This window comes from Zingiber officinale, chromosome 7A, assembly GCF_018446385.1.
Source record: "Zingiber officinale cultivar Zhangliang chromosome 7A, Zo_v1.1, whole genome shotgun sequence".
Classification (NCBI taxonomy): Eukaryota; Viridiplantae; Streptophyta; class Magnoliopsida; order Zingiberales; family Zingiberaceae; genus Zingiber; species Zingiber officinale.
The window spans coordinates 92,251,317-92,274,973 of NC_055998.1; the positions used below are offsets into that span (position 1 = coordinate 92,251,317).

Here is a 23,657-nt window from a genome sequence, read left to right on the forward strand (position 1 = left end):
TAATTTTTAATTATTATTTTCAGTGATTTGAATTTTTAACACCAAATTAGGTCAAATTGGGTTTAAAAAATTCCAAATATATATATATTTGGTAAAAAATATTTTTATTGATAGATTTATGATCATGACAATGAGACGAGCACATAGAAACTTGTTTCATCAAATTCCGATGTCTCTAGGTCCGTATTTAAGCCGTCCAAGTTTGTTTATTTTTTAAAAAAATGATTAAATGTAACAACCACCCTTCTTACTACTACTACTCTCTAAGGATGACCGTTACTTAACTACTAACTCTACTTAACCGGTGTGATTAAAAACCACATGGAAACCCTACTGAAAAATTTTGACAGAGTCTCCCTTGTACCGGTGACCATATTCAACAATACATGCAGTATATATACTCAGCCACAAGCGGCTGGAACACATAACAATCAACCACGCAGTATAAAAATTCTAACTCAGCAACAATAAAGGAAAACTAATCCATACTCACAATTGAATAGCAAACACAGTATCAAGTGTCCTTATAAACAGTTATCAAATTTCCTTAACACATAAAGACTTAATTAACTCAAAGAACAAATCATAATTTATTTTATTCGCAAGGATCCCTAGGACTTCCATAGTGCAGACATCATACACCCCTCTTGCATCTCCTTGTCGCCTTCCTTCATATTAGCTTTCCTTTTTCTTTATCTGCAGTAGGAGAAAGTGCAGTCTATAAGCATAAAGCTTAGTGAGCGCTATCTAACTCACAAAAACTCGATATGCATGTATACAAATAAAAACATGCTAAAACTGAATGCTAATATGTAAAGCTACTCATGCTCATAAATAGCAAAGAAATCAACTAACAGAAAAGATAACATGTATAACTACTCATGCTCATAAAATAATAAAGAAAGCAAACTAACTGGAATGCTAACATATAAAGCAAAACATGCTCATCAACTAGCAAATAAATAACATGTAAGAAACTAAACATGTAAAAGCTGCTAGCATAAAAGAAAGCTAAACTTGCTGATCTTTTAAAACAAAGTGAAACTTACTTCTTTTACTCTAATCTTATTCTTTTATTTCACTTGTTTAAAACTTATACTTTAATACTTGAAAATAATAATCAACTTCTCTTGGGCCCGGCATTGTACCACTTTGCGCGCATTCTTAATAAGAATCGAGGTAGCTAATCCCGAAACTACTAAGATACTTCTAGGCCTTGTGCCTAGGGGCAACTTGGAGCCCATCCCTTGGACCTTGTGTCCGGTACATGCCCTTTAAAAGTAAAATACTTATTATCTTATCTACTTCTTCTTTAAATGCCTTGGCATATTAATAAGCACCTTGTGTGCTAAAATCCCTAAAATCTTGACTTTGGGATTTACTTAAGGCCTTGGCCTTTTCTTTCTTTTCTTAATCTTTCTTATACTTTCCTTATAAAAGAATGCTTCTTACAAAACTGAAATGTTTAAACAAATTCTAATACTACAATGCTTAAACAAAATCTGCATACAAGTTTAAACAGAAATCTGCATATTAAGCTTAACTAAAATCTGCATACTAAGCTTAACAAAATCTGCTTACTACTCTAACTAACTTCTGCACTTGTAAGCTTAATAAAATTCTGCACTTGCTTAACAGAAATTCTGCAAAGAAACTTAACAAAAGAAAACATATTCTGGCTAGTACAGATTTTCATCGTCTCTCAAACTTCCTTTTCATAATATGACTAATACACAACTTATCTGGAATTCACTTAATAAAGATATTATAACTCGTATTCCATTTAAAATTCCAGAATCAGCCAAACACAGATGTTATCCATATACTTGAATGGAAGTAGCATAACTAAACCTCAAGCTCAGATTCAACATAAGCAATTTATCTAAACCTCATGCTCAGATTTAATGTAAGCAAATTATCTAAACCTCATGTTCAGATTAAAGAACCTCAAATCTGTATATTCTAAAGACTTAATCAAACTTCCAAATTGATTTCAATTATCTCGGTTTCCCCACTCATCTAATATCAAAAATCTGCACTATACTAGACTTGACAAAAATCAGCATATTAAACTTATAAAATCTGCACTTGATGAAATTTGCATTTAATGAAAGAAATCTGCACTTAAAATTCTGCACGCTAAGCTAACAGAATTCTGCTCTATAAACTCTAAAATTGCCTCGGCAATTAAACAGTGAGCTAAAGTATATAGTAGCTCCAAAGGTTGTTCACACTTAGTAATTCAACACAAAACTAAAGCTAGTTAAGGTCACAAACAACCTAAAAACTGAAACTATTTCATACTTTAGGAACCTAAAGATTGAGACTAATTGTTCATAACACATGCACCCAAACTAAATCTGAAACCTAATACATAAAACCGAATCTGATATGAAACTCAGTCTACTAACTTTATAATGGCAGAACCTCAATTCAAATCATCTTTAGTCTCAAATCAAAGGATTCGGTGCATGATTAGCATCTAGAACTTGTAATACAAAACCGTATGCTTATAGGATAAGGAATCAATTCACATAACAGTCATCAACCAAAAAGTAGACAACTCAATTTCCTTGGCAGTTTTCAGCTTTCCAAAAACCAACTCAAGCTAAAACCTGCTGAGATTTTCAAACCTATGTAAAGCTTGGAATTTCTCTTAAACTTCTAACACTTCAATACTAAGGTAAAAATTAACAGAACGTGGCTGATAATATTTATGGAATTCCTTCTAATATGAACAACAATTCATAAACAGATACAAGCTAATATAGCATGGCAATTGACACTGAAAGAAATACCATTCTAAGGAACTAAAACTCCATTACCCGAAGCTAACATAACATTGCAGCTTGATATTAAATGAAATCTTCTACTGTAATAAAATCCAACACTAAAATATTCATAAAACTAATCTCATTAACAGTAGCTTGACAGTTCATTCACAGTTTCTAACCATACTTGTGCTGTTTTGAAACACATCTCAACCTCAACATAAGCATATCATTCCTCATATTAGGGATTTACCAATCACCTCTAACACCTTTGGCTGTCTTTTCCCATGCAAAACATACAAACCATCCCCTGCCTATTGTAGACACAAAAGAATACTAGAAGCTTTAAGAAAATTTGCATTGTTTCAATTGTTGCTCACGCCTACCACAACACTAAGAAGCTAGAGGATAAATGAGAAATCCAACTATCTGCTTGGAATAAAAAGGCAATTCGGGTTTGTACAGCAGCAAAAGAAAACGAAAGGGAAAATATAAGCATAAATTCTGAATTCTGCTACAACCATATGCCTATCAAACTTGAACTTTACCATTCATAATCCTTCTTTGAAACCCACTAAGAACCATTACTAATCAGAGAACCAGAACATCAACAGATTGAAAATCCTTCCAGAGTAATAATTGCGAAGAAGCAAAACCTATTAAAATTCATCTCTTGACCTATGAAACTCTCGGCAACAACATGGCAGCAAACAAAATCCCTGAATTAAGCAACAAGGTCCAAAGAAATTAGGCACAAGCTAAACAACAAAAACCCTATTCCCTTTTCTTTGAAGCACACGGCAACAAACAGATCCAAAAGCTGAAACGCAAGAAAATTCAAGCAAAGCTTCGAAAACAAAGAAAATAACAAGAAACAAATCTCGGAGCTATCCTACTACAGGTGAGTAGCAACTCACTCCTTGTATCCTTGAACTCACAGCCGAAAAGGGAGATCTAGGGTTTCGGATAGATGAGAATCCCGGCGGCTTCTTTGCGTTTCCGAGCTCCTCTCGTCGAGGTGGTCACGCGCGGATGAAGACCGGTCGGAAAACGATGCTCGTCGGCCGCCGGAGACGTGCCCTAAGTCGTCTTCGTTTCCACCCGAGAGAGAGCCGTCGCGCGACGTCGTGAGCGTGAGAGAAGAAAGGTAATTTCGGGAGAAATTTTAGGTTTAGGGAAAAGGATTTAAAACTTATACTCAAGGTTATTTTCGTTTCCAACTATAGCTTAAGTGGAATTTTTCTCCTTCTTTAATAACAAATGATCGCTAGCAGAGTTGGTTGGCTGTGTTCCGCTTAAAACTTTGCTGCGGTCGGAGGTCTTCGGGTTGAGCCTCGGCTTGGCCCTTTTTTCCTGCACCCTTTTATTTCTATTATCTATAACTACTACTTAAATTTATTTTGTTCTCTATTTGTTCACAAAACAGCCACAGAATAACTGGTTAGCTGGTTTTAACCGAAGCCAGAGATCACGGCTTCAATTCCTTAGCCGCGCACTTTTATTTCCAATTTATTTTACTGTTCCTAACTACTACTTAAATATATATCGCTCCATATATGATTAACAAATCGAGCGCAGCTCGGTTGATTAGGCCGGTTTTGCTTGGGTCCGGGGTGCTGGGTTCGAAACCCAACTTCTACAACCCTTTTTTTTTTAGTTTATTTTTTAAAACTTATTCTCCTTGGTAAAAATACCAAACGAACTCCAAAAATTGCATAAAAATACTCTAAAAATTTCTAAAAATCTCTAGAATTTTTATATAGCATTTCTAAATATTTTTGAATTATTTTTGGGGCTCAAAATGAGAAAATTTGGGTCGTTACATTAAATTTTTGGGATGAATCTCTGGATTCGTCCCAAAATTTGGGACGAATCCAGAATTCGTCCCAAACCTAAAATTATTTTTAAATAATTAAAATGAAACATGTAAGGCTTAAATATGGACCTAGAGACCTCGGAATTTGATGAAACAAGTTTCTATGCATTCGTATCATTGAGCTAATCGTAAATACGTCATCATCCATAATTTTTAATTATTATTTTCAGTAATTTGAATTTTTAATACCAAATAAGGTCAAATTGAGATTAAAAAATTCCAAATATATATATATTTGGTAAAAAATATTTTTATTGATAGATTTACGATCAGGACAATGATACGAACGCATAGAAACTTGTTTCATTAAATTCCGATGTCTCTAGGTCTGTATTTATTCCTTTTGATTTTTCCCTTTTTTATTAAAAAAAAAAATAAATTCTGGGACGATTCCAGGATTCGTCCCAGATTTTGGGACGAATCCAGGATTCGTCCCAGATTAGGGTCGAAATTGGGAACAAAAAAATTTTGATGCTAATAACCCTATGTCTATATCCCATTCCGATTCTTGTTTTCTTCCCCATTTCTTTCTCCCCCGTTCCCCTTCCAACCTGCGATTTCCAGGGTTTTGGCCACATCTCCAACCAACGATGGCGGCGTGATATGCGACGACCGCTTGATCTCCGGCCGTGGAAGGTTTCGATTGGTAAGCCCACTGCTCTCGAATCTCCCTCTCTCGGATCTCCCTCTCTCCGGCGCGTGCTGGCCGCCGCTAGGCGCTGCCTGGACGGCGCCAGGCCCTACCTGGCCGCCGCCAGGCCGCTGCTTGGCCGGCGTGTGGCTGGCCACTGCCAGGCGTGTGGCTGGACACTGCCAGGCGCTGGCTGGCCGGCGTCTGGCCGCCGGCGTGGGCCTTGCCGTGGCTAACCGCCGTCTCCCTCTGCAGCTGAAGAAGAAGCCCAAGATCATGCAGCAGCATCTTGATGTAAGTTTCCTATAAAAACATGCTTGTTTTCCTAAATTTGGTTTGATTTCTCGCACTTGACTTAGGATTGATCTCTTTTCTGCTCTTTACCATTGATATGCGCCTTCTCTTATGCTTGATTTGCCTCTGCAGTATTGTTTCCCTGGTTTATGGCTATCCAAGATAACTCCTCGATCCTACAAAGCCAATGAATAAGGTTAGTTTTATTTGTCCTCGATTCTGCAAGGGTTAGAGATCGTTGATGAGGGTTTTAGTTCTAGAAACTAGTAAGAGCTCAGTTAAATGATTTTAGATTTGCCATTTATTTATTAAGAATCGTTTCAGATAACTCAGAGACTCTTTGACGAGATGACTAATCAAAATGGTATATCCAAATCTTTGCTAAGAAATCAACACCAAGTACATTGTTCAGGATTTCATTGTGATTTCTTCAATAATATGTTTTTAATTTTTAGTTTCTATTTTTTTTAATGAAATGAGAATTGAATTATTTGTAGAAAATATTGACTTTCATGCGTATTAATCAGTACATGTTTTCAATTGCAGACATGTGTTCTTATAGTCCGTATACATTGTGAAGGTTGTAAGGATAGGTCAGGAAGAAGGTGCAGAAGGTTCAAGGTAAGTTGTGGGGTTCAGTTGTATTTTATTCGTTGTTTAATTGGTTTATTGTTTGGCTGGGTTCATGTGGTACATGGAAGCAATAAATAACATATTGTTGTAGGAGCTTTGTTGATTCTTTGAAAATGTGAACTCAATTTTACTCTGTTTCAATTATGTTTCATATTCTGTTATTTACTTGAGTTATGCTTGTATTGTAATTCAAAGAAGGAAAATGTTTGTCTGGCAAACTCTATATCTGAAATGCATAAATTTGGAGCAATCTATAATATCAAATGGTTCTCATACTTTGGCACATGAATCCAATGATTTGGGTAAAAAAGATAAAAAGAAGAAAGGAACAAAAAGAGGAAGGCACTTTGATAGAGATTCTCGAGCTACTAATCCAGAGGTTCGTTTGGAGTCTCTAACTAGGCAATATGAATGAAGTCTCTAATACTCTAACTTTATTTTTGTCCTGATTTGATAATGTTGTTTGTGCAGGTCTCAATTTGGTGTGATCTCACTGTAGTTGAAGACAGCTGTATTTGTTCACCTCTTTTCGGTATTCCTAAGTTCATTAATATGCATTTACTGATCTATATATACAGTTAGCTTTAAATAATTATGTTATAGTTGTTTAATTATATAAAGTTAACTTTAAATAATTATGTTAAAGTTAGCTTTAAATAGTTGTTTAATTGTGTTCCTTCTTTTGATAAGTTGCTCTTTCTTGTTTTGTCTTCAATGATAATGATGCATAAAAGTTCTGAATTTGATCTATGTACAGTCTCAAAACTATATAGATACATAAAAGTTCTATATTTCATCTAGAATTACATCACACTATTCTAAAATTCTTTACTAGATAACGATGCATCCTCCTACCTTAATATTTTGTAAAGAGTTGTTAAAAATGTGCTAAAGTTATTCATATGAAATTGTCAACTAGTTAACACAATGAAAGGAACAATTATTTTAAACATCCTTTAGTTTACATTAAATACCAACCAAAGACAAAACTATAAATTCAGCAAATTAAAATGAAAAATAAAGTTAACTAAGTGAGAAAATTTGAACCCTAATACCATACTTCACAAGATCTCTCTCTCTTTCTCTCTATATGATGTGCCAATTATATTAGGTTGTATCATAGTTACGATACATGTACTTAGCTTCAAAATAATGCTTATAATTTTATTTACCGTTGCTATGACATGGATGATTCATATCGTTGGTAAATATGACTTTTATTAGAATTAGGGCTTTTATTAGAATGTTTAAGGAATTTCACATTTATGTTTTGTTTCCAATTATTCTTTTTACATGGCCATATCGTATACTATTTACAATCTTTCTTGTTACACATAATCTAGTTTATTTGTTTGTTGTTATGTAGGCAAAGGAGATTTGATGGGGATCAAAGATTTTGTGGCACACGAAGATGACTATATGTATTCTTAGTGTTGTTGGATGGATGATGGACTTATAAAACATTGGGTTGTTGAACTTGTAAACTTTGTTGAACAAGATGGATTTTATAAACTTTGTTGAACAAGATGGATTTTATAAACTTTGTTGAAATCTTTATATTTTTTGAATTATGAGTTGATGTGTTGAATGTTAAATTAGGATGTGTTGAATGTTAAATTAGGATGTGTTGAATGCATATTATTTGTTATTTGAATTTGGTTTTTATGTATTTGGATTGTATTGCAGAAATAAATTGAAGCTGGAAAAAATATTTAATATAGGGACGAATTTGGCAACGAAAATGATTTGTCCCAATTCTATCGTAATTTGGGATAAAATTATTTTCGTCCCAGAATTCGTCCCAGATTCTGGGACGAATCCACAAAATTCGTCCCAAAATTTGTCCCAGAATCTGGGACGAATCTACAAAATTCGTCCCAAAATTTATCCCAGAATCTGGGACGAATTCTGGGACGAAAATTGATCTTATGATTATCAAAGAATTTGGCAAGTTTTTGTTGCCAAATTCGTTGCCAGTTTTGCAACAAATTTATTATTCGTTGCAAACTTAGGAACAAAAATGGCAACAAAAAAAATTTTGTCACCGAATTTGTCCCCAAATTCGTTGCAATATTAGGGACAAATTTGGCAACAAAATATAATTTGTCACCGAATTCGTCCCCAAATTTGTTGCAAAAATAGAGACAAATTTGGCAGAAAATTTATGTGAATTCGTCCCCAAATTTGTTCCTAAGTTTGCAACAAAAATAATTTTCGTTGCAAATTTGTATATTTTTTTGCAACGAATTTGGGGACGAAAATTTTATTCGTCGCCAAATTCGTCCCCAAATTCGTTCCCAAATTTGCAACAATCCCTAATTCGTTCCAAAAGTTGGCATCAACCATTTTGGGACGAAAAAATTTTCGTCCCAAATTTTGTCCCTAAAATTTTTACAACGAATTTTTTTTTTAAAATTCGTCCCTAATTTTGTCCCAAAATGCCTTATTTTTTGTAGTGATCGCTGTCTTCCACTCCATCTCACTCCTACCGATAAACAAAACAAAGACGCTGCAAGATAAGCAGCCGCATGCTTGTTCTCGAGCTAGTTGGAAACTCTCCAAATTGCCACAAACACTACTACTTTACTTATTACTCCTCTCCATTCTTAATCGTAAGTCTTTTCACTCCATTATCTATTTTTCAACTATGTACAATATTTTTTATTAAGATTTATGTTACAACATACAATCTCTAGCTGCTATAATGTGTAGTAGCCACTTGGACAGTCCAAAGAATATTTTCTTACCATTTTTAGTTATATAATTTGTAAGAAACTTGTCAAACATCATTTCTCATATTTCAGAACCAATTGTAAGTCATTTCATTTTAAGTTATAATTCTCTCTAATCCTAATATATTATTAGAATTTATGCTACAACGTACAAGCCCGATGCCTGCTACAACGTATAACATCTACTTAGACAATTAGCTGCTACACGTAGGGATGTAAACAAGCCGAACCGAGCCGAACAGTATTAGGCTCAAGCTCGGCTCGTTTAAGTTATATCCGGGCTCGAGCTCAGCTTGAGCTCGAATCAAACTTTTATTACAAGGCTCGAGCTCGGCTCGTTTTGGAACTATCAAGCTCATGAATAGTTCGAGCTCGGCTCGTTATTAGCTCAATTATCATAGTGAACGAGCCTAATTCGTTAAGCGAGCTTAGACTCATTTTCGGGCTCATTTTATAGCTCATTTTTTGGATCGTTTTAAAGCTCATTTTAAGGTTCGTTTTAGAACTCATTTTTTGGCTCGTTTTAGAGCTCATTTTTTGGCTTGATTTAAGGCTCGTTTTAAGACTCGTTTTAAGGCTCGTTTTTTGGCTCGTGAGCCTACAAACGAATATATTTGTAAGCTCACGAGTCGAATATCCTTAAGCTCGAGCTCGGCTCGATAAGATAAACGAACGAACTCGAACGAGCTTTTTATCGAACCGAACTCTGAATAACTCGCGAACCGTTTGGTTCATTTACATCCTTAGCTACGCGTTGTAGCAGCTACTTGGACATTTAGTCGTTACAATAACTACTTAGATAATTAGCTGTTACACATGGTAGAAGCTACTTGGACAGTTAGTTGCCATACGTTGTAGCAACTACTTAGATAGTTAGTTGTCGCACGTTGTAGCAACTACTTGAACATTTAGCTGTTACAACATGTAGCAATTACTTGGACAGTTAACTGCATGCTACACGTTGTAGTAGCTACTTTGACATTTAGCTACTATAATGTGTGACAACTACTTGGTAAGTCATTTCATTTTAAGTTGTAATTCCCTCTAATCCTAATATATTATTTATATATGATTCTAAATGATCAATTTAATTAATATAGGGGAAAACACATGTTGTCTTGATTGGGTGTTAGCCGGATGTTTATGATACCTGGATAGAAACATCTATAGAAGTTAATCATTTCAAGCACGTTATACACCAATCCTTCAAGAGTAAAAATGATGCAATAAGAGCTTTTAAAGCCCACAACGTACCATCTTACAATATTAATAATCTTTATTTTTGATAAAATCTAAAAATTTTTATTATATAATTTGCAGGAAACTTACTAATTTAAGTAATTTCAATTTCCCATAATTGATTCTATAGTAAGTCATTTCAATTTAAGTTGTAATTCCCTCTAATCCTAATATATTATTAGAATTTATACTACAACGTAAAATCCATAGTTGTTACAATGTATAGCAGCTAATTGTCCATGTAGCCACTATACATTGTAGCAGTTATTTCAATAGCTAACTGCTACACGTTATAATAGGTACTTGGATAGTCTAAATAACCTTTTTTTTTTTTTTATCATTTTTTGATTGTATAATTTGTAGGAAACTTGCCCACCATCATTTCCCACAATTTATTCGACTATAACTCATTTCAATTTAAGTTGTAATTCTCTTTAATCCTAATATATATTATTAGGATTTATACTATAACGTACAAGTCCTAGCTGCCACAACACGTAGTATCTACTTAGACAATTGTAGCAACTACTTGGATAGTTAGCTACTACAAATTAGTTAATAGACATTTATATTTATCATGTTGTTATTTTTATATTTAATATTATAGTTCATATATTTGATATATTTTAATGTATTATGATTTAAGTTGTAACTGCTACGACATGTATCAGCTATCAATTGGGTAGATGCTATAATTTGTAGCTACTACACAATGTAGTAGCTATTCTACATTAGCTGCTACAAGTTGTAGAAGTTACCCAACACCAGTTAATTTATGACGATTCATCAATTAATTAATGTAGACCTACCTACTTTAGTTCATTGATCCGCCACTTTTATAAAATGATCACTCATATCTGTTATAAACCATGATCCGTGAACATAAGCAAAATATAATTTTGTCAGAAGGGAAATTGTGGGCGCGTGATACTCCTTATATTCTCAGATTTTATAGGCTCTGTTTTCCTATAAATTGATGGTGTCGCAGAGGGAGGCTTCTCATTATTGCTTCCATTTCATTGCTCTTTTACGAGCCTCCTCATTTTCTTCATCATTCCTTTCATGACACTTTAACGAGTAGCATAACTATGGTGTCATCTTCCCAACACCCCCTTTGTCATTCCCTTAATAGCATCCACTGTTTTTGTCCGAAATCTGGTAGTGTGACAAGGTAGTCATATTGTCTTTCATGGTGTATTGTAAGTTTTCATATGGCTGTACGCAGGCAATTTAGGGTTCAGAAAGGAATATCTTTACTGTGAACACCATTTCATGTGCTACTGTTTCATCTTTCAAACTTTGTGACTCTATGAATTTCAAGAAGCCTCTTCTGTGGATTTGATCGCCCAAACTTCTCCCACCACTACGCAAGGAAAATGGAAAAGACAAGAAGGGCGACCAGCTAGTCTACATTCTTGGAATGTCATGGTGGTGTTTGTAAGACTCAATTAGATACCAATGTTCATACATCCACACCTACAATATAATAAGACAAGAAGTTTTCTGGTTCACCATTTAATTCTACTAAATAAATACATTAGATCTTGTGATAATCTTAATGATACATTAAAATTTTAGTTTTTAATGTGTAATAGCTAACTGTCTAAGTATCTGTTACACGTTGTAGCAGCTAGGGCTTATATGTTGTGTCATTGTAGCATAAACCTTAATAAAAAATATTGGGCATACAATCTTTTCTTTTAATGTGAATACTTGTTTTTGATAAATTAATTTTTTTTGGTTATATAATGTATTTATAGCTGATAATACCCCTAAATATTTTTTGTAATGTATACCAAGTTAGTAAAAAATATTTAAAATCATTTTAAAATTGTTAAAATTCATGTTATATAATTTGCAGGAACTTGCTAAATGTCATTTCCTACAATTCATTTGATGATAAGTCATTTTATTTTAAGATTTAATTATCTCTAATCCTAATATATTATTAGGATTTATGGTACAACGTATAAGCCCTAGCTGCTACAAGCTGTAGCAGTTAATTGAATAGTTAACTGCTACACATTGTAGCAACTAATTGGACAGTTAGCTGCTATAATGTGTAACATCCACTTAGATAGTTAGCTGTTATATGTTGTAGTAGCTACTTGGATAATTAGCTACTACAATGTATAACAACTACTTAGTAAGTCGTTTCATTTTAAGTTGTAATTCTCTTTAATCCTAATATATTATTTATGCGTGATTCTAAATCATCTATTTAATTAATATAGGGGAAAACATATGTTGTCTTTATTGGGCATTAGCCAAATGTTTATGACACCTGGATAGAAGTATTTATATAAGTTAATCATTTTAAGGGCGTTATACACCAATCCTTCGAAAGTAAAGAGAATGCAATAAAAGCTTTTGAAACATACTTTGATAAAAATCTAGCACTTGCCTCCTTTACATCAAGAGGAAAAGAAAGTTTGTGTGCATCCTCAAATATAGTATCAAGTTCAAACTCAGAGAGAAAACTATCAAAGACTGAAAAATTTAAAAAACTTAACGATGCATTGGAAGAGATAGATCAACAGATAGATTCTCTACAAATTAGTAATGAAAAATACATATGATATTTGAAGTTGTAGTATTTATAGGTCTTATGATTTTAAATTTTCCATGATGTATTAACTTTTGAACAAATTAGTTATGAAGAGTAGACATTTATATTTGTCTTGTTGTCATTATTTCTATCCAGTATTATAGTTCACATGTTTGATATATGTTAATATATTATGATTCAAGTTATATTTTGCTGCTATACTAGAAGCTAATTGAGACTAGCTGCTATAGTAGCAGCTAATTGAGACTAGCTGCTATAACGTGAAAATCACTGGACTAACTCATTGTAGTAGCTATTGGGCAATAGCTGCTATAAAGTCAAACTTGTATTGTAGTAGCTACGTAACCATAGATGCTATAACGTAGTGTATAAGACCGAGATAGATCAACCCATAGTTCAACATTAAAAGTAAAAATTACTGATTCTATTAGAAAAATAAAATATGGAAGATAGTCGTTATAAGACACCAACAAAACAAAAAAGAACATTAACACACTTGTTGGATCATGAGCACGTGAGGGGGGGGGGGGGTGAATCACGTGACTTTTATAAATGTTTCTTTTTTTAAAAAAAAAACAAGTTCACAGTGGAAATATAACTAAGGAAAAAGAAATGAGATAGAAAAGAAACAAGTGCTAACACAAGTTTAATTTACTTGGTTCGGAGTCTTTGATGACTCCTACTCCAAGGCCTGCACTCGTTGAGTAATTTCGTTGGGTAACCACTATAAACTTGAAAAGATTACAAGAATTTAAGTATAATGTAATAAATAGAAAAATATTACCAATAACAAGTAGCGTAAAAGCTTGCGTATCGATCGTTGGAGTAACCTTTCAGTGTCATTGGAGCCTTCTCGTAATAACGCACAAGAACGAAAGTTGGAGTAAATGTTGTGTTGAAGGCTTTGATCGAAGGCCTTTTTATAGGTCATTTCCGGATGCTTAGACCAATCCTGGGCGCCTCCAACAGAGCCTGACCTGTCGCTGACTTATTCTCCTTCGGGCGCCTGGACTACCCCGGGCACTTGGGTTGTTGACGTGCCTGCTCCTCAATGAAACTCTATTTCTAAAAGTTTATCCTTGTCTGGGCTCCCGGACTAATTTAGGCGCTTGGACTATGATGTATCCTAACCAATCAGCGAGTGCCACCTAAGCTCTGCCAGTCGCCTTGTTTGGCCCCTTCCCGGGCACCTGGATCAACATCGAGCACCCAGACTTTCAGTCGCCTAGACCTTGTTCGGGCCCCTGGAGCCCCTTTTTCCAGCTATATGGAGCAATAAAATATTTGACAGTCTTTGGACCATTTACTCCTGACTTTAAGTTTTGTTGAAACCCTAGGTCGGACCGACGCCTATTGTTCCCTCAATTGGGAACGCACCCTCGTTGGATCTCTTTTTTAGTTACTTACCTTTACTTACCATTTGTGGACTTCCTTGATGTCATGTCCCTTGACCATGGTGACTTTCTACCATATCTCAACCAATTTGAACTTTAGCCAGTTGTCAACCCAACTGGACTTTCTCTTGCTAGATTTCAACCAATCTGAATTTCGTGCCAACTATCAACCTAGATGGACCTCAGCCTGGTGTTTCCTCTAGACCCATCAAGTTTATATTCTACACACTTTGTAGAAAGGTTAAACAACATAACATCTAACTTTAATCCATTTTCATCAAAACCTGAGTTTGACCATTGATGCTAACTGTACCAACAAACGCAACAAAAGGAAGAGCTATACAATGACTCTTCTCTAGCCTACAGACTTCTAAAGCGAGCCCCTAGCATTCCATGCTTTCTAACAGATTGATGGCCACTTTCACAATTGGCTCAGTTTCCTCTAGTGTTTCAAGGGCTCCCTTTAATTGGCTCTTCGCTTGATCTCACTTTTGCTGCAAGGTTGCTGGTGGTTTAGAAGGGAAAGAGGCTGAAGAGTCTTCCCAAGACCCCAAAGAAGAGAAAGATGTCAATTCATCAACCAATATCATGAGACCATGAGAAGGTGTTATTTTCTTGGCTTTCAAAGGAAAAGCCATTATCTGAAATTGAAGGGTTTAGGATAATGAAGACTAAAGGGTTTAGGATATCATCTTTATAATGGTGTGATGTTATCAATTCCAGAAGTAAAGCGTGAGGAGTGGTGAAATTTATTTTAGGGAGTTGAAACATTATTTCCAGATAATACATTAAATGGAATGGGAAGAGTTGGTAAATTTAATAATTATAATCAAGATGATATTGTAACAATTACAGGTTTGTAACTGTTACAACATAGACTTCATGTTGTAGCTGCTACTCGTTATAGCAGTAACTATACAATTTATCAAAATAAAAGATTATTCACCCCATTGTAAGAATAGATTGTTGCATACTTTTTTATTAGTGTTTAGGGCTTGTAATCTTTTCTTTTTGATAAATTTTAAGCTGCGACAAGTTGTAGCAGCTTTTGTACAGTAGGTGCATGGTAGGATTTAAGGCCCAACGATTGGTTATCCTTGTCTTTACTCTCTGTCATATCTTTTCATAGGTTTTGAGGAGTTGTAGCAATGTCTTTACTCTCTGCCATATCTTTTCATAAGTTTTGAGGAGTTGTAGCAAGTCTTTTGATGACCCTTTTTATAGTCTTGAAAGATGCTTCAATTTGAATTGTCTTTATCAAGAGTTAATGTTGTTAGAATCATTTTTTCTATAAATCATCTATCAACCTAACTCACTTTTTCACGTTGTCTAGCCCTTCTTCCTCTTATATAGTGGTTTTAGTATAATTCTTCGAGGATCATGTCCTGCTTTAGCAGAAAGATGAAACCCACTGAAGGTGGTGTTAAAGAACCCCCTATCGATGATGATTCAAGCTATATATCTTCTGCCTTTTGAATTTATATATTGTATAAATTTATCCAACCAAGTATATCAGTTAAGCCATAGATAATCATATAACTCGCGCATATATTAAGATTCTCACAGAACAACGAAACCAGACGAGAAATGAGTTGGATGTTGCCCTTTTAGGAGAGAAAAAAAATCAAACTGAACTTATGCAGTTGCGATGACAATTGTCCCAAGTTAATGTAGTATTAGAGGATTCTATAAATTAAATGATTGAGTGAAACATCATTCTTTGTGAAGTTCATTGATCATGTCCTTTTTTAGCATGAAGAATTTCGTATCAATGTTGCCCTTTTATGAGAGAAAAAAAAAATCAAAGTTAACTTTTGCAACTGCCGATGACAACTCTCCTAAGTTAATGTACCATTAGAAGATGCTATATATCAAATGACTGAAGTCTAGTTATAGCCCTTTCTACACTTTAGTATTTGTATTAACTTTTTGGCTTAAGATCTTGTTTGCCCTCTATTATTATATTTTTTATGATATTAATATTATTCCTTTTATCTATCTCAACCCAACAAAAGTCTCCAATTCTTTCTTCGTTTATGCTCAACAAGATGTTATATTTTCAAATAATAATAGATCATATCAATCTCAACTTTTAATATAGTTTAAATCAAGTAGTTACTACACGTTGCAGTAACTACTGCCATAATAACTACTAACTACTACACATTGTAGTAGCTAGTAGCCCTAAAGATCATTTTAACTTAGTTAAAATTACTGTACACAGTTGATCCTAGCTTCCTACATGTGTAAAAATAGTTTTGATATTTTAAACATCTTGGTAAAAAATTATTTAAAAACATTTTAAATTAGTCAAATATTTAACATGTAGCAGCTATTGCTGCACGTTATGGCAACTACTGCAACATGTAGTAGCTGCTACAATGTGTAGCAGCTTCTCAATAGTAGTTGTTACAATGTGTAGTAGCTATTTCCGATTAGCTGCTACACATTGTAGCAACTAATACCGATGCAGCCAACAAGCCTAAAATCTAATAATAATTTGGTAAGCACTTATATAATTTGAAAATAATGAATTTATAGAGACTCATCAATCAATTAATGACGACCTACCTAATCTGGCTCATTAAACCATATGAGCACTTATACTTGTCATAAATCATGGCCCATGAATACTGGAAAAATTCAACTTTGTTAGAAGGGCAATTGTAGACTCGTGAAACACCTATTCCCAGATTGAATAGTTATAATGCCTCTATTTTCCTATAAAACATAGGGAGCCTCCTTTCATGACATCCAAAGATAAATAAGTAGCATAATAATGGATTAGCGTCATCTTCTTGACACAACATTCATAATTCCTTTCATGACATCCATTGTCTTTGCCCGAAACCTGGTAGTGTTTCTTCTTCCTAAAGCGAGAATGACAAAGCTGTTATGTTGTCTTCTGTAGTGTAGTGTAAGATTTCATATGGCCATAGGAAGCCTGTTTGGGGTTTGAAAAGGAACAACTTTCCTGCGAACATCATCATCTAGCCTCAATTAATGTGCATTGATCAAGTTGGACCACTCATGGAGTGGACGTTGATCACCCAAACATCCTTTGGTTGGAACAAAGATCCTTAGGAATGCCTTGAGGAATGCTCATGGAGTAACCAGAGGATGATCGCTATTATGAACTTCTCGCTTTCTCCCATCCACAACCAAAGTATATGAGGGAGATACAAAATAACAAATGATGTTTGGGGTTCAAAATATTATGCATGTTGATCAAGGTTGATCGCTCATGGAGAACGCTATGGACGTAGATAGGCTAATATGAAACTGACGTTGTATAATATGTGAACAATGTGATTGCTTATGAGGGTTCAGAATACTGTTAATAATATGTACAATATGAAATTGACATTGTAATCGAAATGTATTTTTATTGATAATTTTTTGTCGAGTTGGTCTAAATGTATTGTAAAATTACTGTAAAAGCTGGTTAAATCCATTGTATAGCATATGTAAATGTATTGTTAAGTTAGCTAGTGCAAGTTGCAGCAGCTAGTCGGCATTAGCTGCTACACCGTGTATGCTGAGAGTTTAATGTACCAAAGACCAATAGATGATGTGATTATTTTATAGGGTAACTGTTAAACATGGTGCTTGAATCTGTTCTACAATCTTTGTATATATATTATTCTTATTTTATTTCTTAAATATGTTCTCCAATCTTGATGTGGTAAATTAAATAGGACTCATGAGTTATAATCAAACTCACGAACATCGAACATGAGGTCCACGTTGTAGTAGCTACTATGGGGTAGCTGCTACACCATTGTAACAACTACCCTAACGTTGTAGCAGCTACTGTCAACAATATCACAATAGTTGATATGATAACCTCACCATTCCCTGATATTTTATGAAACTCAAAAATGCCATTTAAAGAAAAACCTGTAAATACCAACAAGTACATCAAATCCATATGTAATAATTAATAACTGCTTACCAAGAGTTTGATAAACCTAGCTTCATAACTCAAAGGATATGTTGTTAGAATCTGTAATAATAAAGATAATTATAAGCTAAAATTTATTAAGAACCACTAAATAAAATGAAATTAAACTTTAATAGTACCAGCTATAGATGCCAAATCTTATTCATATTTATCATCATCAATGTTATGATGATTCTCTATAGTAGTTGATATGACAATTGACATATTATCATATTTACTAGTATTTTAAAAAATCATTGATTTCAGAACAAAATTGCAATACAAATACATAATTAATCGACACATACTCTTGTTGTAAAACTGGACAATTGCGCTTAAGGTGTGAGACACCTCGATGATCGCATCCACGACATAGATTGGACTTTGCGTTGACATCTCTTTTGATGATTTCAATCTCTTCCAACACCCCTTTGCCCTTACTAAAGAAGGATCAACAATAAAAGGGGCCCAATCCATGGATTCCTTCCTTTGTCTTTCATTGTCACATGTTCTACTAATGTTCATTTCTTATATTTTTCTGTATATACAATCGAACTGTTCATCCAAAAAGTTTATCCCCTCATCAGTCAAAGATGCATCATCAATTACCATTGAAGCTTTATAGGATAACCTCGAGTGTCTTGATATCAAATGTGATAAAATTTTGCTCACCTAAAGCATATATTACTTCAACCTTTGCATTTCTTGTCCATCGTTCGAGTATATACTTATCAGATAGTAGAAACACTTAGTTGATAAGGAAAAAACTTGTATAGAATGCCCTTGAACTCAAATTTCTTATAGCTACAGGATATGCACTCCGTCTATTTATCATGTGTGAGCACCCTTGGTTTTACAAAAGAACAACTTTGAAAATTTATGACATGATAAACCACTTTCAATTCTTATAGATGTTTTTTACACACAATAATCATGACTCTCACTCATTTCACTTTGAAAATCCAACCATTTCTTTTTTGTGTACAATTTAATCATTTGAGTTTCCATAGGCCAGTTTATCTTAATCTTGGGATACTCATTCATATCAATATGGGCAATAACTAACTCATTATGTCTTTGGTATCACAATGTCCTATTGAAATGGATGATAAAATCCATCAATGAATTCTTATTTGAGACATATTTCTTGAAAAATGAATGTGAGCTTTTAGATCATTGACAACTTGACATTCTAGCAGAAAATACACGGTCAAAATATAATGGGACCTACCTTTGTTATAATTCATACATCAATGACAACTAATCATTTTTCTCTAAGTTAACACACTTGATAACTGTTGGTGCAATTTGTACTAATAATCTAACTCAAGTTTTGATAAACGATAAGGGGCTTAAAGTTAGAATATTTTATGGTCTAATTGCTTTACCAAGTGTGTAAGAGTTGACTGATCTAAAGGACTTGACACCAGACTGAAATCCAGTTAGGTTCGCGGGACCCGATAGCTAGTGGGAAGTCCAGATAGGTTCGTGAGGCCTGATATCTAACGGAAAGTCCGGTTGAGTCCACAGGTGATGTGCGTAGATTTTATACACTTGTTTAGCATGTTTTGACGCACATTCTTATATTTTATACATGCTTTAGCTATTCACTTTTATGCTCCTTACTTTACTTTTAGCATAAATACTTTTCTTTATTCGGAGATATGCTCTTGTGTATTTTATGCTTTCAAGAGTCAAATTTGGAGAAGAATTTGTTGGTTACTACACCTGGATTCCGTTCTGTTTCCCCTGTAAAAAAATTTGTACAAGCACAAAACTTAACCTAGCTACCCATGTGCTCTACTGAAGTTAAACTTGGATTGCAAACGATACTTAATATTATTAATCCAAGTTGCTCTTCAGAAGTTAAACTTGGATTAGAAACGATACTTAACATTTTTACTCCAAGTTTAACCGGTGTGATCTTCCTAAGTTAAACCATATTATAGAAGTTGATTAAATATCTATTTCAAAGATTGTCTTCCAGGTTAAACATGGCGAGACACTAGGCCTTCTTGGTTATGGGATCATCCACTACTTCCTAGACAAAGTCTTTCAAAGAAATTAGATATTTAACTTTCTACAGTAACCCTAGGTTTAACTACAGAGACTACAATAGAAACACAAGATCGAAATGCAAAATTGAAATACAAAATCGATAGCACGAAATCAAAACATAAAATCGTTAGCCTCTTGTGTTGGTGTTTCAGAATCCATGCAAAGAAAACTAACTAATTAATTCAAAGAGGAAACCATTAATTAGTTATACATTTTTTTTGTAGCTAAAGACCTCTTGATTTTCTTTTGTATTCCTCTCCTCCTCTTGGACGTCGTGTGAGCGACGATCTATCAAGATGAATTCCACCCAAACCACTTCTTTTTTTCCAAGACTCTCAAGCCACCAAGGGATGCCAAAATAGGAAATTTCCTTCTCTTCTTCTTCTCCAAGCAACCGACCACCAAATGCTTCTCCTCCTCTTCTTCTTCCTCTCCAAGCAACCGACCACAAGGATTTTCCAATCTTTGATGTCGCCGGACCTAAGGAAGCAAAAGAGGAGACAAGAAGAAAGGTGCCGCCGACCCTTATGGGAAAGAAAACAAAGAAAGAAGATGAAAGGAGAGGGCCGACCACAAGGAAGAAAGGAGAGGAGGCAAGGCTTAGGTTGTATATGAAGGCACCATCTACCTTTCTTTTATAATCCTTGGTCATGACAAAAAGGGAAAGTTTTAAACATAATTAAAACTTTCTTATTTGTTGCCTTCCATTAAAAAGGAAATTTTAACAACAATTAAAATATCTCTTTTCTAAATTTTCTATTGTACATGGCAATAAAGAAAAGTTTTAAAATTAATCTCTCTCTTTAAAACATGTAGACATTTACAAAAAAGGAAAGATTAAAATGAAAACTTCTCTTTTAAATCATGGTTACAAAAAGGAAAGTTTTATCAAAAATTAAAATCTCTCTTTTAAACTACAAATAAGGAAAGATTTTAACAAAATTAAAATATCTCTTTAATCCTTTGTAGATAGCTATAAAAGGAAAGATTTTAAAACTTTAAAAACTCTCTTTTAAAACCATGTGGATGGCTATAAAAGGAAAGTTTTTAACATAAAATTAAAAACTCCTTTTATTCTTTACCTATGGCCGACCCCATGCTTGGTCACCAAGTATGGTTTGGCCGGCCACTACTTGGACTCCAAGCCAATGCTTGGCCGACCCCCTTGCACCAAGCAAGGTTGTGTCCGACCCATTACTTGGGTAAGAAGTGGACTTGGTGGATACAAGGTTTTATAGAGACTACAACAGGGACCGAGAGGAGAAATTGGTTTTGGTCTCCTGATGAGCTTGAGCTTCTTGTGTTCGCCTCGAACACCCAACTCAAGTTCATCAATAATAACTTATACCACTAAAGAATTATTATTGAACTACCGCACCAATCCCAAATTACATTATGAGCTCCTTTTTATCATGAGTGCATTAATCTCCCTGTGTTTAAGATATAGAATGTCCACTAATTAAATGAGTTACTGACAACTCACTTAATTAATATCTAGCTCCAAGAGTAGTACCACTCAACTTCATTGTCATGCATGACAAAATCCACCTGCAGGGTTTACATGACAATCCTTATGAGCTCCTCAAGGGGGCATCATCAACCTAGATTACTAGGACACAATTTCCTTCTATAATCAACAACACACCATATAAATAATATAATTTCTCAACTTATCGGGCCTATTGATTTAACGAACTAAATCTCACCCATTGATAAATTAAAGAAATAAATACTAAGTATACGTGTTTGTTATTATATCGGAATTAAGAGTACGCACATCCATAATAATAGAGGTTTTGTTCTTTTATATAGTCAGTATAAAAAGAAACAACCCCAAATAGTCCAGCTCAATACACACATAGTGTACTAGTGTAATTTTATAGTCAATATAAACTAATACCAAATTACACTATAACCACTCCAATGGTTTGCCCCATTCCATCTTGGTTGTGAGCTACTATTTATAATTTATAAAGAACTGATAACATGATCTCCTGTGTCACACCAAACACCATGTTATCTATAATATAAATTAGATGGACAACTGCATTTAACTAAATGCAGACATGACCAATGTGATTCTCATTTCAAAATAAATGTTTTATACCACAAGCTAGGCTTTTAGTATACATCTCAACAGAATTGATGTTCGTAGCCAATTCTACGATCAAACGGAGGAAAATGACTTTGGCAATGTGTGCCATATGGCCTTGCAAAGGGGAATGACCTTGGTCGTGTGGTGATGACAGGGACGTGTAGCATCAACAACAAGGGAGAGTGCCTTGGCCGTGTGAAGCTTACATGACCGTGCCACCTTTTCAAGCCAGCCAATACATGGCCGTGTGTGCCACACGGCCGTGCAACCTTTCTAGAGTCAAAAAATGGAATGACCGTGTGTGCCACACGACCGTGCAACACTTCCAGAGACAGAAATTGGCTAGGCCGTGTGGATTGCACGGCCGTGTAAGCAGGTAGAAGCAGAACATAGCATGGCCGTGTGAGGGTCACACGGTCGTGTGACCTTGGCCGAGAAGAGGAGCGCCCTGGCCGTGTGAATCACACACGACCGTGTCTTGGGCCGTGTGGCACCCAAATTCCCTCTTCTAGATAAAGGGTTTCCCCCTCTTTGAAAAAGGAAGGCTCTCCCTTTGAGGAGATCAGTTCTTGTGCGTGATTTCCACCTATTAGGAGGCGTTTTCTGTCCAAGATTCGACTCTAAGAGCGGTGGATTGGTTCCGGAGATCACTCGTCGTATTGAGATAAGCGTTCCTTTCTATTTTCTTGATTTGGATAGGAATGTCTTCAATCCTCTCGTCTCCGGTTCTTTTCCTATGTTTTATGGAGTAGATTCCTTTGTTTTAGGATGGAGGGAGTATTGGTGATGTAAATTGATGTAAGATTCATGGATTTACCATCTTCTTGATTCAAGGATGTTGTTATGTTTTATATCAATCAATCTTGTATGGATTATTGTGTTTTATGTCCTAATACCATTCTTTATTGGTTGTTTGTATTTCTTGTGGAATCTTTAGAAGAATTCTCTAGATTGTATTGCCGTAGGGCGTCGTGATAGGGCTGCCCCATTAAACGGACATTTAGGGGATTACTTTGAGGGGATGAAGCAGGGATCTACAAAGAAGTAGGACGGATTGATATGCTGAATTCTATATCTTATTGTGGATTGATTAGTGATGATATTTCTATGTTGTATGACCGCGGGGCATCGTGAAAGGGCTGCCCCATTAAACGGGCTCCATAGGGATCATAACTATTTGATTGCTTAAGGTTTAGATATGAGTCCTTGATCGGTGTTTTCTGCAGGAAATAACCGGTGACTTCTTGCAAACACATTTCAATTGAGGATAGGATTTATAGATCGCTTTACAATAATGAGTATCACTAAGGAACCAAATCTCCTAGAACCTTCACAAAACTAAGTCTCTACATTTAAATTTGACTTTTAATCTTTAGTTGTTTCTTAAGATATATAATCTCTTCACGATTGTTTAGCTAATTC

The 23,657-nt window shown here is 34.7% G+C and overlaps 1 long non-coding RNA gene across 2 annotated transcripts; it reads left to right on the plus strand.

The window, feature by feature from the left end:
- The first annotated feature begins 5,368 nt into the window (after positions 1–5,368).
- Positions 5,369–7,614, plus strand: LOC122000260. Of its 2 annotated transcripts, none has more exons than XR_006117049.1 (4): positions 5,369–5,572; positions 5,705–5,768; positions 6,119–6,737; positions 7,572–7,614. It is a non-coding gene; the product is annotated as an uncharacterized LOC122000260 (long non-coding RNA). The 2 variants fall into 2 exon arrangements; XR_006117048.1 differs by lacking the exon at positions 7,572–7,614 and having other exon boundaries at positions 6,119–6,584; positions 6,677–6,738.
- The last annotated feature ends 16,043 nt before the right edge of the window (positions 7,615–23,657 follow it).